The following is a 14896-nucleotide window of genomic DNA, read 5'->3' as shown; positions in this document are numbered from 1 at the left end:
CGTCCTGTGTCTATGGGTGGGGGGGGGGGGGGCGGTGGGTGAAGAAGAGATTAAGTGATTTCAGTGTTTAGTTCCACTTCTGGGTTTCCCGGCTCATCCACCTCTCAAGTCAAAATAATCAATAAAAATACTTCTCGTGGGAGAAACAGACCTGAGCCAGAAGAGTAAGTACAGAAGGTGGAGTGCCCTAAAAATGAGCATTAGACATTTGCATAAACCATATATTACCAGCATCCTGAAAATCTGTTTTGCTTATTCAGCTACATAATTGCACTGTAAATACAGGCCTAAAATAGACCACAAAGTTCAGTTAGTTTAATGCAAACATTTAGAATCTCTTCTTAGTGGCTCCTGACTAGGTAACAAAACTCTCCCCCCCAAAACTCTGTAACTACTGTTCCCATCCTGTGACTACTGTAGGTGATACTGACCAGAGGCAGGGGGCAAACTATAGACAGTGTGTAACGCTCTTATTAAATCCTATTTTTCCGCCCAGATGTCACATAAATTCCGTTCTGCCACAGATGTTGCTGACACCCTTTTTTGAAAACCAGTCACCTTATCTCCTACATCATTTGCCTCAACAGATCATAATTCCTAAAAAATAAAAAAATAAAAAATCACATCTTGCCCTTCACTAAGGTCCTGAGTTACTAAATCAGGCCTCAAATGGGCAGCTTGAAAGATCGGAAAAGGGAGTGCTGGATACATCAGTGCTGTGAGTGGCCAGGGCCTCGGATGTGATTCAGATCCTGGCACGGTCATGATCACCTGGGCAGCCGCTGCTCGGCGCAGGGGGGGGCTAACTTTCCCCCTGAGGGACTAGAGGATTCTTTCAGACCTGGGACTATCAACTCGCTACAAAGGACAAACTCTTCCCTGTGGCTCTGAGTGTGAATCCAGGCAGCCGACTCCAAACAGGGAGATTTCAAAACTGTCTGTTTTTCCATGGGGGATTTACCTCCGCCAGGTAACAGCGAGTTCCAGTTCTCAAGTTTCCGGGGACAGGAAAGTCTAACTGGGAACTCCACAGGCACTTTGAGGGCAATTGCCAACGGGCCGCCTAGAAGCAGCGCACAGGTGCACCGCTCGTAGCCAATCTTCAAACTATTCAGGTAACAAATCTTTATTATTATTCATTTACTGTCCACTTTTCTGCACTAAAGAGCAGATTACATTCAGGTGCTGTAGGCCTTTCCCTGTCCCCAGACAGTTTACAATCTATAAGGGGGTCATTTGCTAATGATTTTCTCCCATTTGGTATCTATAGGAAAAATGCTTAGTAAAGCCATCCCCAAGTTTGCACCTGAGGCCACGGAGGTTAAAGTGACTTGCCCAAGGTCACAAGGAGCGGCAGTGGGTTTTGACCCATTGGCTTTTCCACCCGCTGCTCTAACCACTAGGCTAGTCCTCCGCTCCAGAAACCGTTTTAAAGCATGGGCATACAAAGGGCACATGCACGCTACACCCGCTATTAATGTGAGCAGCCAAGCAAGGCCAAAATAATGCACGTCATTTGAAACCCCCAACGCATGCATCCTAAACACAATCATGGCAATGCCTCTTTTTAACCCAGCTAAGAGTCTGGGCACCGTGGGAGCCCACAGGCACTTTTAGCCGGGAAGAAGAGGGCGAATGGCTTTTAAAATATCGCCCTGGGGGGGGGTGTCACGTGACGGGATGAGCTAAAGAGGACGTTTCTTCTTGAGCTCCTGGTGCACCGCTCCTAAATCAACTGTTAATCTGCAATATCTAAAGAGCTTTTTCAAGAAAGGAACCCGAGTCACCAGCAAGGCCATGTATGCAAAAATCTCCATCAGGTAATGCCCATTAAGGGATCAAATAAGGAGAAAGAAAAACCCTCGAGGCTCAGAGGCAAAAATGGTGGCCTCGCCGGCAGCAGGAGAATTAATGAACATCAACGATTCTGCTCTTGTCGGTATTAAAGCCGTAGTGTTATCCGCGCTGGAAGAAAAACTTACCGGCATAGTTACGCAGCTGCAGGAGGTTAAACAAGCCCTCGCAGACATAAATAAATCCAAGAATAGAAAAAGCTGAAGGAAGGATCTCGGTCCTAGAAGATGATACGACGGTACAAGCGGTCAAGATGGCGGCCCTAGAGCGTTCCCTGGCATAGCAGGAAAAAAATTGGACGACCTAGAGAACAGATCTAGGCGGTCCAACCTGAGCTTCTTAGGGCTTCCTGAAACGGTCGAAGATAGGAACCTCGGTGCCTTCCTAGAATCATGGCTCCCGGACAGCCTGAACCTGCCTGACCTGCGCCAGTCTCTCTCTATTGAGAGAGCACATAGACTTGGGCCCCGCAAAAGAGAAGGAGACGAGATCAAGGATCGTGATTGCAGGCTTATCGCAAGATCCCGGGCCTGAGCTATAATCTGCAGAAAGTCCGTATTTTTTCAGGACCGTTCAGCCCGCGTGACATCACTGAGGAAGAGCTTTACCCCAATCTGTGATCAGCTCTTTAAGCGGCAGCTTAAATTTGCCCTGCTCTTCCCAGCGAAATTAAAAGTCTGGAAGGATGGTCGGGCCAGAGAGTTCAACTCTGTCCAGAAGATTTCGCCCTCTGTGTCAGCACCCACTTTATTTCCTTGTGATCTGGCTTCAAGTCACACCTTTTAATGGGAGGGACCCCATGGTCCCTGCACTTTTTTTTGAGGCAGTATCTTCAAAGCAATCCTCCGGAAAGAAACATTGGCCTGGCGCCCTCCAGGCACCTCCCTAGCAGGTACACAGCAAGGGAGCTAGGACTTTCTCTCTCTGCTCTAAACTCCTTCTAGAGCAGCAGATTCTGGAACTCTGCCAACAATGGGCTGCTACTATTTCGGGTGGCGGTCTGCAGGCTATTTCCATGGACCGCCACGCTCACCCTCGAGCCGGCTGAGCAGGTATGCCGTGTCCCGGCACGCGTGGAAGCGTGCTGCGTGCCGCACCGCCGCGGAAGTCAGTCAGCTTCAGGCCCGACGTGGCCCTTCCCGACGTCGGGTGAGGGCCCCTGCTCCAGGGCGCCCAGTGTGCCAGTCGCCGCCGGCGTCAGCTGTTCCTGCTGAAACAGACAGCCTTCCTTCGCTTTGCTCCTTGGGTCCTCTCTAGATGCTCGCGTGCCGACTGACCTCTCTTAAAGGGCCAGTGGCAGGAATCCTGCAGAGGCACCCTCTGATGACGTCATGAGGCCTCTGGTATATAAAGCCTGCCTGGACCTTCCTTGGACGCCTCGGCAAAAGGTCAAATTCCTCGGAGTAGCTGTTGCCACGTCGTTCCTGGTTCTGCTTCTGTTCCAGTGCCTTGTCTTTGTGTTCCTGGCTCCTTCCTGCTTCCTCAGAGTTCCTGTGTTCTTGTCTCATTGTCCCTCATCTGTCTTCGGTGTCTTCCTACTGTTCTGCCTTGCCTTCCTCCCCCTGGCCTGACTCCTCAGCTTGACCTCGGCTTGGACCCCCTGACTTCGTCTTCGTTTGGATTCCTGGCTTGACTTCGGACCTCCTCTTGACCTCGTTGGATTTCTGCCGGCCTTGTGACCTCTGCTTGCTTCTCATCTTGCTGTCTGCTGCCCACCCCACCCCCTCTGCTTGGTCCGACTTTTGTTTTCTTCTCGCTGGCCAACCTGTCTCTTCTGCGACGGATCCATCTCTGCACAGAGTCCCGTGCCTAAGTCCAGCCGGCCCCGGCACCCGAGAGCTCGACCTAAGGTGAACGAGGGCTGGTATTGGTGAAGTTCCTGGTGGGCCTCTGCCCCAGTCGGCTCCGCCCGCCGACGATGAGGACCTGCAGGGCTGCTCCCTGTGGGAAGCGCCAACCGCACCTCGGCCCAAGGGTCCACTTCTGCAGCAGCTACTCGCACACTCACCTGAGGATGCCGACCAGTTCCCTCCCGAGTGCTGGTCCCTATTGGGCCATACCAAGTAAGCGGTAAATAGGGGATACCTACACCTGCCATCCTCTGAGGCAGCTCAAATGAGCACCAGGTGCTAACTGGGTAGCTGACTAATAATACAAAACATATTTGCAAAGTGCTTCAGACCTCGGCGCCACAGAAAATCACAAAATATTTAATGCAAGTTTCACTTGTACTCAGGGCTAGCAGGATATTTTGTTTATTACTGATACTGAAGAGCGTTTTTGTTGCATTTGCCATGGTTCATCAGAGACAGCATGAAGCTGTCAAAAAAAGCAAAAAAACAACAAACCCTGAGGTCAGTGACATAAGGCATATCCACGCTCTCAAAAAAATGCAGGGTGAGCTAATCTAACGCTTTCTATAAAAAGGTCATGGTTTTGTAAAAAAAAAAAAATAAATAAAATAAATAAATTTAAAAAAACCCCACCGCAGCTGAATCTAAATAAAGGACAGCGTAGAACAGCTTCAGATGGTTTATGGAAAATTACACTGCGGCAGAGAAAAGCTGAAATATGTCAAATATAAATGTTGACTTCTTTCTTTCCATCTATAGACATTAAGTGCAAAACAGAAAAATAATGGTGACATTTTAAGAGAAAGGCACTGCATAGCTCTGTACATAACGCCTTGTGCATGATTTGCGTACGTGCTTCTGCGTTTTGCTTTAGATAGACAGCACCCCTCATACATACTTAGCCATCCGGTGCATTGTCGACCTTCTCAGCTGACCTGTAGGAGACCCCCCCCTTAGGCAATCCCATTGAAACTGGCCAAGTTCCCAGGAGATCCTGCTGCCACCTAGAGTGGACCTATAGATTGTCCCCTGGGATCTTTTCCCCTCTCGGGGAGCCTGGTTCACTAAGCTTTCTCCCTGCCCCTATAAACAAAGATTAATCAAGCCCTTAATGGCTGAAATGGTATAATATTGGTTGAAGGATTCCCAGCAGCCTGGGAAACCTTACGTTGAACCAGCGTAAGGATTATGTAAAGAGGTGGGGCTGTTGAAGAGCTTTTGAGATCACCTAAGTCCCTTCTTCAGAAGACAACAGGGGCGGCTCAAGGCAAGCTGCTGCTCGAGGCGAGGGATGAGATGTGCAACTCCCTCCCCCCCAATAGGGAAGGGCACAAGTCGAATCATCAAGCAGGCCAAGGGTGGGGGGGGGGGGGGGGGCTGGGGGAGGGGGTGCCCTCGGAACTGGCCCTTCTGGGTGATGTGAAATGCTGCAGAAGGAGTAAAGCCGGGGCCAGAGCTCCCGGAGGGGAGCGGCAGACAGAACGTCAGTGACAATATTTCCCAGGAAGCCGGCAGGCCTGCCGCACTCCCAGGAACTCTACCCCTCGCCTCCCATGTTTCCCCCTGGAGAAGTGGGAGGGAGACGGTTGACTGAAGGGGGGGGGGGGTCTGTGTGTGTGTGTGTGTGTGTCTGTGTGTGTTAGGAGCCCTAGGCAAACTTTACAGCCTGGCGCCCCCTTCCTTCCCAGCCCTCACCACACACACAATTAAAAAGTGTTCATTTATAATAACAATGGATTTTACATGTCATATCACCGGTAAGTCCTGGGTAAGCCCATTGTTTAGTCAGCGAGAGTGTGGGTTGGTGTGGGGGGGGGGGGGGGGAGGGGGGTGCCATTTGGGGGCAGCCCTTTCCCTTTGAGGGGTCTGGAATGGCCGTCCCCCTGAGAGTCTACTTAGCAGCTCTCCAGCACGGGCTCGGGAGGCAGTCCCTTTAGGGTTGCAACAAGTTAGGAGATGTAGAGGAGCTCTAGCCTTTGTTGTTTTCCAGGCAGAGGAAGCAGGCTGACCCAGCCTGGGGACAGTGACCAGGGTCGGGGGGGATTTCCTTCCAGTCTACTCACTTAGCTGCTTGGGACATCCCTCTTGGTTGTTTTTCACCTTTGAGATTTTTTGTGGTAGGAGCCTCGCTGGACACCTGGGCCTTTCTTGGGCACCGGGATTGGGGAACCCTGACTCTGGGACGCCCAGGGATAGGGAAGACCTGCCCCTGAAGTGCTGGTGACCCATCGAGAGGAAAAATTCCAGTGCTAATATCATTTTGGACAAAAGAAAGCATTTTGTTAGAAGATCCCAGGAGGAAATTTTGTCTGCCCTTCTTTCCTGTCTGAAGCAAAGAGAGCTGCTTATTTCAAGGGGATCCTTCCCATCAGGGATCCAGGGAGAAGAAAGGAAGAGACTGTGTTAAGAACTATAGAGATCCTGAAGATAGGCTAACTGTGAGTAAAGGAAAGCAAACATCACTAAGGACGCCCATTCCTGTGTCTCACCACCCTGGGGAGAGAAAGAGAAGATTTAATCTGTAAGCCACAGACCTTTCTTTACCGGTTTTATCAGCTTTAAAGGGGTTTTTGACCATCCTAAAAGACCCTGCCCATCTGGAACTCCACTGTACTTAATCCAAGATAGTGGGTGATTCCCTGGCCCTGAAATTAGTGAGTCCTGCACAGGCAGAGGAAAGAGACTGTAGGTAACTGAGAAGAGAATTCTGTGGTGCTGCAGTTTGAGTTTTGTGCCATTCATCACCAGTGTTAAACAGTAAAGGCTTTTTTCCAAGATGGCGCCCTGAACGGTCATGGCGTCAAGAGCTCCCGACGAATTTCTACAAAATTTTTTCCACGATGCCCCACACAAAGCGCAAGGCCCGGGTGAGGGTTGGAGAAAGTTCCTCCACACCTCTTGAGGCTTCGCAGCCAAGGATCGGAAGTTTTTTTGCCGCTGTGTCTCCCCAAACGCTGGATGAAAAGGTCGCTGGGGATCGAGCTCTGGAGCGTGAGCCAACGTCCCCGACCGAAATATCTCTAAGTCCCGGCTCACCGGAAAGGCCGGCACCACCACCGGGCCCAGGAGAAGAAAGTAGCCTGCGGGGTGAAAAGAGCATCACGGAGATGCTCCGAGGAGAAGCTGAGGCACCCCAACAGACCCAAGAGTTGGAAGGACTTACCATTCAGGAGCACCGAGACAAGGTACTACCCGGTGGTGTTGGGGGAAGCACGGGACCTGGTCTCGAGGCAGGGATGAGATCTATGAACCCGGGGAGTGGAGCCAGCGCAGCAGCATGTGGGGGCGAAGAGAGAACCCAGGCAGTTCCAACACAGATAATTTCTCTAAAAGAACCTGAGATCTCATTAAATACAATTTGGAAAGCTCTCCAATCTTTAGAAAAAGCTATTTTGGGCCTAACTAAAGAAGTTATAGAAATTAAACAACAAGTAAAGGAAAATGCAACTGAGATAAAAATACAGAAAAATAGAACAGACAAACTGGAAGAAAAAGTTGAAGCAGTTGAAAATGTGAATTCAACTATAATGCAAAAAGAAATGGAGGTTGATAAAAGACTAGAGAAAATAGAAAACGTGCTGAGAGCCCACAATTTAAGATTTCTGAACTTTCCAGTTCTTAAAAATATTTCTCCAGTTGAACTTTTCAAGTTGTATGTCTCTCAAATATTAAAGATACCAGAAGAACTGAAACCTATGATATCAAAAGCATATTACCTCCCTACAAGTGCAAGAGGAGACGGTGAACAACAAGAACCACCAGAATTGTCTAATTTACTGGACTCATCTCAGGATTTGAATGTTACAAGCCGTAGACCATTATTAGTGACGTTTACATTTCTAATGGATAAAAATAATATTTTTAAGCACTATTTTAGAAATAGTCAAATGTTATTTTTTGGCCAAAAGGTTTGGTGTTACCAAGACCTTGTAAAGCAGACCCAATTGAGAAGAAAAACTTTCTTGGGTATGAGAGGAGAGGTAGTACAGAAAGGAATAAAATTCAAACTTCAATTTCCATGTAAATGTTGCCTAATATATCAGGCTCAACGTTATGTCTTTTTTGATCCTGTTCAGTTGCGGGCATTCCTGGATTCACACTCTGGCCCCATATAAGCATGCTGTTAGGTGTATTGTTTGAATTGAGGAGTACCGTCCAGGCCGCCATTTTATTTACTTCAATGTAATAATTTGTTTTCCTTTTTGACACTCTATTGTAAGCTCTCCCTTATTTCTTATATTTTACCTTACGCATAGAATTGTATTATGTGTTTCTATTGTTGAATTAGTAAAATAAGATGTATCTATAATCTGTGCGATAGGATATTCTAACACAAGTGGATGCTTGTAATAATTATAAAATTGATAAATTAAAAATTAAAAAAAAAACAGTAAAGGCTTTAATTCTGGACACTAAATCAGTGACTCCAGGCTATTTCTTTTGCACTCGCTGCATCCACCTTAAGGACAAGTATCCTCCCCAAAGGGATCACAAAGGACAATAGAGGAATGTGTAAAAAGGTCACGCTGGCCCTGGAAGTGTATCTCCCTCCGCCACACCTACAAAGGATCCAGCCCTGGGAGAGAGAGGGAATATGAAAGAGCGAGCCCCGAAGAGTAACAAATTCTTTAATGTCCCCATCCGTGCAGGGTGAGGTTACACATGAAAAAGAATATTCATAATCTTCTCAGGTAAAAACATTACAACAACATGTATATTAGTTTTACATGCACTGTTGTGGTGCCAATTAGAAAATCCTGCAAAAAAAGATACGTAGAACACATATGGTATTAGGCATATTGTAATATGCATTTGACGTAGGCTTGGCCCTCAGAAAGCTATGAGTAAACTGAATTACAATTACAATATAATAAACCTTCCATACCAAAACACCACTAAATGCCAGCATTCAATCAGTAACAGCCCTACCCATGAAAAGGCAACACTACAAATATTACACCAGGCCTTAAAACATCAATGCACCTCCTATTAGGAAAACAGAACAAGTCAGGCTGCTATAGATCCCTACATAAAAACTACATGCCAGCAAAATACCTACCTCACATGCAGAATACAAACAGATCCTTACCAAATACAGAATAAGAAGACCATAAAGCATAAACAGGACTGTGCAGAGAAAAACAGAACTGGAAAGCACAAGAAGCCAGTCTCTGTATGCAGTGCAACACTGGAAAAACAAGAATACCATAATTCCTCATAAAGCAATAATAAAATAAAAAAAAAAACAACACATCAATCATAACAGTAAAACTATACTAACAGAAAGAATAAGTATTTCAAAATAGCTGATGAACAGATCATTCAATAATTAAGCTTAAGAATATGTTTAAAAAGTTCTAAAAAAAACAATAAAATATTTCAAAATAATAGACATATCATATAACACCCAACAATTAAAACTAATATGAATAAAAAAATCCCACTTTCCATCTCTGGATTCTTTGATTTCCAGTCACCCTGAGATTGTCCTCGACTGGGGGAGGGGGGCTGCACAAAGTTTATCCTCTGTCTCACACACTCGCTTACACATTCCCTGCTTCATATACACACCCATGCTCTCACACACACTCCCTTTCTCACACATACACAGGTTCTCTGTCCGTCACACACACACACACACATCCTGCCTCTCTCACAGATACACACTCACAGGCTCTCACAAACCCTCTCTCCCACACACATACACACTCACATCTGCATGCAGGCTCTCTCAGACACACCCACATACACACATACATATAGGCACTCACTCATATCCTCTCTCACACAAACACAGACATGCATGCATGCAAGCATCAACTCATACCCTCTATCTCAAATACATACACACACACACACATACATACATGCACATAGACTCTCTCATGCGCACACACACACTCACACATGCATACAGGCTCTCTCACACATATACATACCCACACACATGCATGCAGGCTCTCACACACCCACATACACATATGCATATAGGCTCTCTCACACACATACACATTCTCTCAGGGCCTCTCCCTTTCTTCAACCCCTGCAGGATGAGGTATGTCGTGAACCACAGAGCCTCTCTTCAGGCCACAGTGGGATGGGCTCCACTACGGCCCTGCTAATTCAGGCTATGATTGGATAAGCTCTGCCACGGCCCTGCTGAGCCTTCAATTTTTAGGCCGCAGCAGAATGGGTTCTACCATGGATCTGCTGGTCCTTACATCTTTGGGGCAAGGTGGGATGGGCTCTGCTGCAGCCCCATTGGGCCTCACAGCTTCAGGCCACAGCAGGATGGGCTCCACCTTAGCCCTGCTGCCAAATATTTGCCATCTGAGGCGGCCACCTCACCTCCCTCATTACAGAACCGCCCAATGACAACTAAAGGAGCGATCTATGAGGGCAAGTCACTAAATCCTGATAACCTGCGCTGTTAGCGCAAGTCACACTAACTTTAGTGTGGATTAACCTGCACGTTAATTACCACAGTCAAATTATATTTATTAATAGGGTCGATTCACTGACCCTGGTGCATTAACACCCAAGTTAAAGTTAACACGACCCACACTAACTTGAGCAGGTTTCCGTTCTTTAGTGATTAGCCCTCAAAATGTCCTTAGAAGCTCTTCTGCAGCAACCTCTTTGGAGAAATCTTATACTGGGTAAATTAAAAAGGCATTACAGTCTTCAACAAATCCAGTTTTCCCCAGGGCAAATATGACTATTTGAGCTGTATACTGTTACCTAAGAGCTGTAATGACTCAGAAGTTGGAATCTTGCTCTTGACTCTGGCCTTGTGGCCTTACTTCGGTTCCCTCCTGGATTCAAATTTTCAGATTTCTTATTTTTGTGCTCTTCTTTGTTCTTGCTTTGTCACCCTAATTTGTGGCCTTATATGGGCCTTTCTCTTGGACTCACGTACTCTGGGTTCTTGTTGTTTTCGCTCCTGTGCTCCTGCCTGTCCTGGTCTTTTTTGTGTTTCCTGTCTGGTCTTGCTTGTGCTTCCTGTCTGGTTTTACTCTTTTCTTCTTTCAGTGGTTCCTGTTTTTGCAGCAGCTCTGCCCTGCTCCTGTGAGTGCCTTCAGGTACCACGGTGTGAGTGCTCCTGCCCCTGCTGACTAAGTCTTGACAGCCACCAGCATATGATGGGCTCAACTCGAGGGGAAGTTGGCCATTCCAAGTAGAAGACATCTTGTATCCGCTCCTATTCAAGCTTGCGTTGCCTGTGTTCAGCCTGCTGCTGCTTTTGGGGTCATAGCTCTGGCAGTGCACCCTGTTAGTTAGATATGCAGGTCTAGGCTATCACCTTACGTAGAACTTGTTTAAGGTTGAGAAGCATGCATCGGAATGAAGATTGTCATTAGTATTCATGAATTGTGATCATGATCAGTAACTGATTTCTCCAGCTTACAGCTATTTTTTCCCCAGCTGATGGTAGTCAGGCCTATCACTGTCCTCCTATCTCAGGTGGCACTTCTGTATTCTGCCAGAGGAACATGAAAAGTTAATCAGTGGGTATGTGCCTTGCATCTTAAGACTAATCTATTGTAATAAATAGCTAATGAAGCTTTTTCTTTATAGAAATCACAACCCACTTGAATGTGCTTGTTTATGCAGTAGGAATCTTCTGACTGCTGGGGACATGTTTATAGAGTTTTATCATCATGGACTTGCAGGGAGCACTCTGATTTTGGAAGGATTGCTTTTGGGTATATCATTGGTAGACCAGAGGTGAATAGAGCATTTCAAGCACTAAAATGTTTTATACAATGAAAAGCTCGACTACAAGAATGCGTTTTAGGGAACTGGATAAAATCTGTTGTAAATTTTCTCATGGTTTGTTGTGTTTTTGTTCTGTTTCTGCTGTCCTTCAAAAGACCTTATTTTCTGTTCTGTCTTCCCCTTTTCACGTGTTTTATGGTAAACATGATCAGGCAAGTGGACAGCAGGTAACTTTGAGGCTTCCCTGGTTTAACAGATTTCCATTAATTACTGAGGATGACCTGTTACAGCCTGGAGGCTTGTTTATAACAGAGTCCTGCCTAAAATGTCTAATGTGTACACAGAGAGTGCTGCGTGACTACTGATCACGGGGCAAAACATCATGGGACCTTGCATTTCTGAAAATCAAGGGAGGTGCGCCTGTGAATGTGCTGTAAAACTGTTTTCTCTTGCAAGAACATAAGATCTTTGGCATACCTTATGTGGTCATTAAAAGAATAAAATAAAGGCAATCTTTATAGGGAGTTCACATATGTTGGACCTGTGCACTGCTCAACCTAGAGGACTCTATGGGGCAGGCAGACAAGTTCTGGCACTAAGAGCTCTCTCTAAGGCAAAAATGTGATGCTTTTAGCACATGATACAAGTCCATGAGTTAGACCAAAGCCTGACAGAGCCTGTGAAACTGGAATGTAACAGAAGCAAGAGACAAACTGCATGACTGCCTGCAGGAGGTAAAGGCCATAGAGCTAGGAGGACCAACCAGAGTGTCTGGGCAGCAGACCTTGATACTGGAAGGATTAAGTAGGCAGTCTGCAAGATTCATTGAGGCCCCCTGCTGGTAAGAGTCAAGAATTGCCCAACAGGTTCTCGCACAAACCTCCACAACAGAGTAGATGGGTCTTATGGTCCTTATCTGCCATCATATTTTATATTTCTGTATAATATGTTCTGGTTCTTCTAATTTCTCAAAGAACATAAGAATCACAAGCATCAAAATGTTTTGAGATTAATGTTAGAAAACCAAGACTGAACCATAATAATCCACAACAGATAATGAGTTTGGGTTAGCAGTCAGTTTGCATGGAATCCCTATGTGGCTGCAGAGGAAAATGTGATGTCCACAGGTACTGTCACTTTCCAGGCCTGTGACTAGGAATCTTCCATTCCATGCCTCTCAAGGAAAACTGAGATCCCCAGGAGAGGAGCAGGAGGTATCTCTATCTGGTATACAATATTTTCTCTGCCATAGAAAAACCTTCAGTTTTGTTGTCCCCCATTATTTTCTGCAAAGCACCTTCCTACTCCCAATGTAGCTACAAACTTTAAAGAAAACAGGAAGGAGGATGGGAGGAATACTTTCCAGAGCTAGATTGGGGGCATGCAATGTGGCATGTCCTCCACTGATGGACTTGCAGGACCAAGGAAAAGCTCTTGTAGTTGGGCTATGCTAAAAATATATAGCAACTGCATAACTATTTTTGTTGCGGCACCTGGCCGCAACCGGCCAGGCCCCCCTACCTCCGATGTTCCTCCGATGCGGCGGCCCTCTCTCCATGGCGGGCTGCGGGCACTGGGCCTCGCGGCTCGAGTGACGTCTCCCTCCTGGCCAGCGTTGGGGGCCTCCCTTGCTGCGTGCGTGGGAGGCCCCGCCTCTTAAAGGGGCCACGGGGGGAGATTCAAGCCGGTCCCAGAAGATGACGTCTGCTACATAGGGGTATTTAAACCCTGCAGCCGCTCCCTCTCATTGCCTTCACAACAGAATCCCTCTGTTGCTCTCGGGCTGTGCTGCTTTGTGCCTTTGTGCTATGTTCCTGTGCCTCCGTGTTCCTGTGCGTCCGTGTTCCTGTGCCTCCGTGTTCCTGTGCCTCCGTGTTCCTTTGCCTCAATGTTCCTTCCCTTCGAAGTTCCTGCCTCCGTCCCTGGACCCATTCCTCGGCTTGATCTCCTGGTCTGACCACGGCTTGTCTCCTCATCTTCGCTTGTCTGCTGCCCATCCTGACCTGTGGCCTGTATCTTCATCCTGCATCTTCGCTACTGCCCTGGATCGTTTCGCCTCTTCGCTACCTGCCCTGGATCTTCTGCCTGGACTCCATTCCGCCTCTTCGTGAAGATCGGTTCCTATCTCACTGAGTGAACACTCTGAGTACCCGCTCCTCGGGGGCTCTTCCACCTTCATAGGCTATCCGCTCCTCGGAGGGCCGTCCTGCCTGATTCCCTGGGACCAGTCCTCATGAGTCCTCCTCTTCGCCTACACCACTTCCCGGAGACGAGTTCCATTGAGGGTTGCCCCTCGGAAGTCATCACCTCTCGCTCCGGCTCAAGGGTCCACATCCTCAACATTTTCAGTTCACCCATGTCTTTAGAAACTGAGCAATCAAGACATGCAACCACTCCTCTTTCAAGGCTAGCAGACTTGGGTCTATAAGCTGTAGAAGTGGAGTTGGTGTGGTGATTCATTGCCAAAGACAAACTCTTCTCTGTGGCTATGAGTGCAAATCTAGGTATCTAACTCCAAATAGGGATATTTCAAACTGCCTGTCTTTATTTTTCTATGCTTTATTTACCCCACAGGTTCTCAGCCTAGATGTCAGCTGAAATGCATTCCATGCCTTAGGCTACTGTGTTTTTCTCTGTGAACATTCAAAGTTTACATCTGTAAAGCTTCAGCACTTTGCTACTTTTACAAACTTGACTAGTAGCTCCTTATCATTATTATTATTATTATTAGTTATTAGGCTTGATGAATCACAGTTATTACATAAGTATATCAATATGATGTATATAAATTAAAAAATAGACATACCATACATTAAAGCTAAAAGTGAGCAATACAATTTATAGATTCAAAATCTAAAAATAAAATTAAAATATCGACTTAAACAACAATGAAAATAAAAGAAGACAAAAAAACAGATACAAACTATAGTAAATTATAGAAAGTAACATTAAATATCTGTATAAATACTTAGAGCATAGATGTCTATAAAATCTGAGGAGTAATTCATCTTGGAAGGCCTTTGTGAAAAGGAAAGTTTTAATGGACTTCCTAAATTTATTGGACTTCCTAGATCCTAGTTTTTTTCAAGGCGTAACGCCAAAGGAAAAGAGTTCCAAAGACTGGGTGCCAGATAAGAAAAGCAGATTTAACGAGTGTGTTCCAATCTTATCAGTTTAGGTGAGGGGAGAACTAGAAGCTCTAATTGTGAGGAACGTAGAGTATGTGTAGGTAAATATGGGAGAAGAAGATTGGACAAATATGAAGGAGTACCCCAGCAAAAAGCCTTGAAAGTTAGATGGCCAATCTTGAATTGAATTCTTTAAAACGTTGGAAGCCAATGATGTTCATGATCAAATTTCCTTTTACTGAAGATTATTTTAGCTGCAGTGTTCTATACTGTTTGAAGTCTGCGAACTTGGTTGGAAGAGAGTCCATGAAGTATGGCATTGCAACGGTCTAGTCTATGTTG

Source organism: Rhinatrema bivittatum, chromosome 3 (genome assembly GCF_901001135.1).
Source record: "Rhinatrema bivittatum chromosome 3, aRhiBiv1.1, whole genome shotgun sequence".
Lineage (NCBI taxonomy): Eukaryota > Metazoa > Chordata > Amphibia > Gymnophiona > Rhinatrematidae > Rhinatrema > Rhinatrema bivittatum.
The sequence above is the reverse complement of the archived record's forward strand: the minus strand, read 5'-3'. Positions refer to the sequence as shown.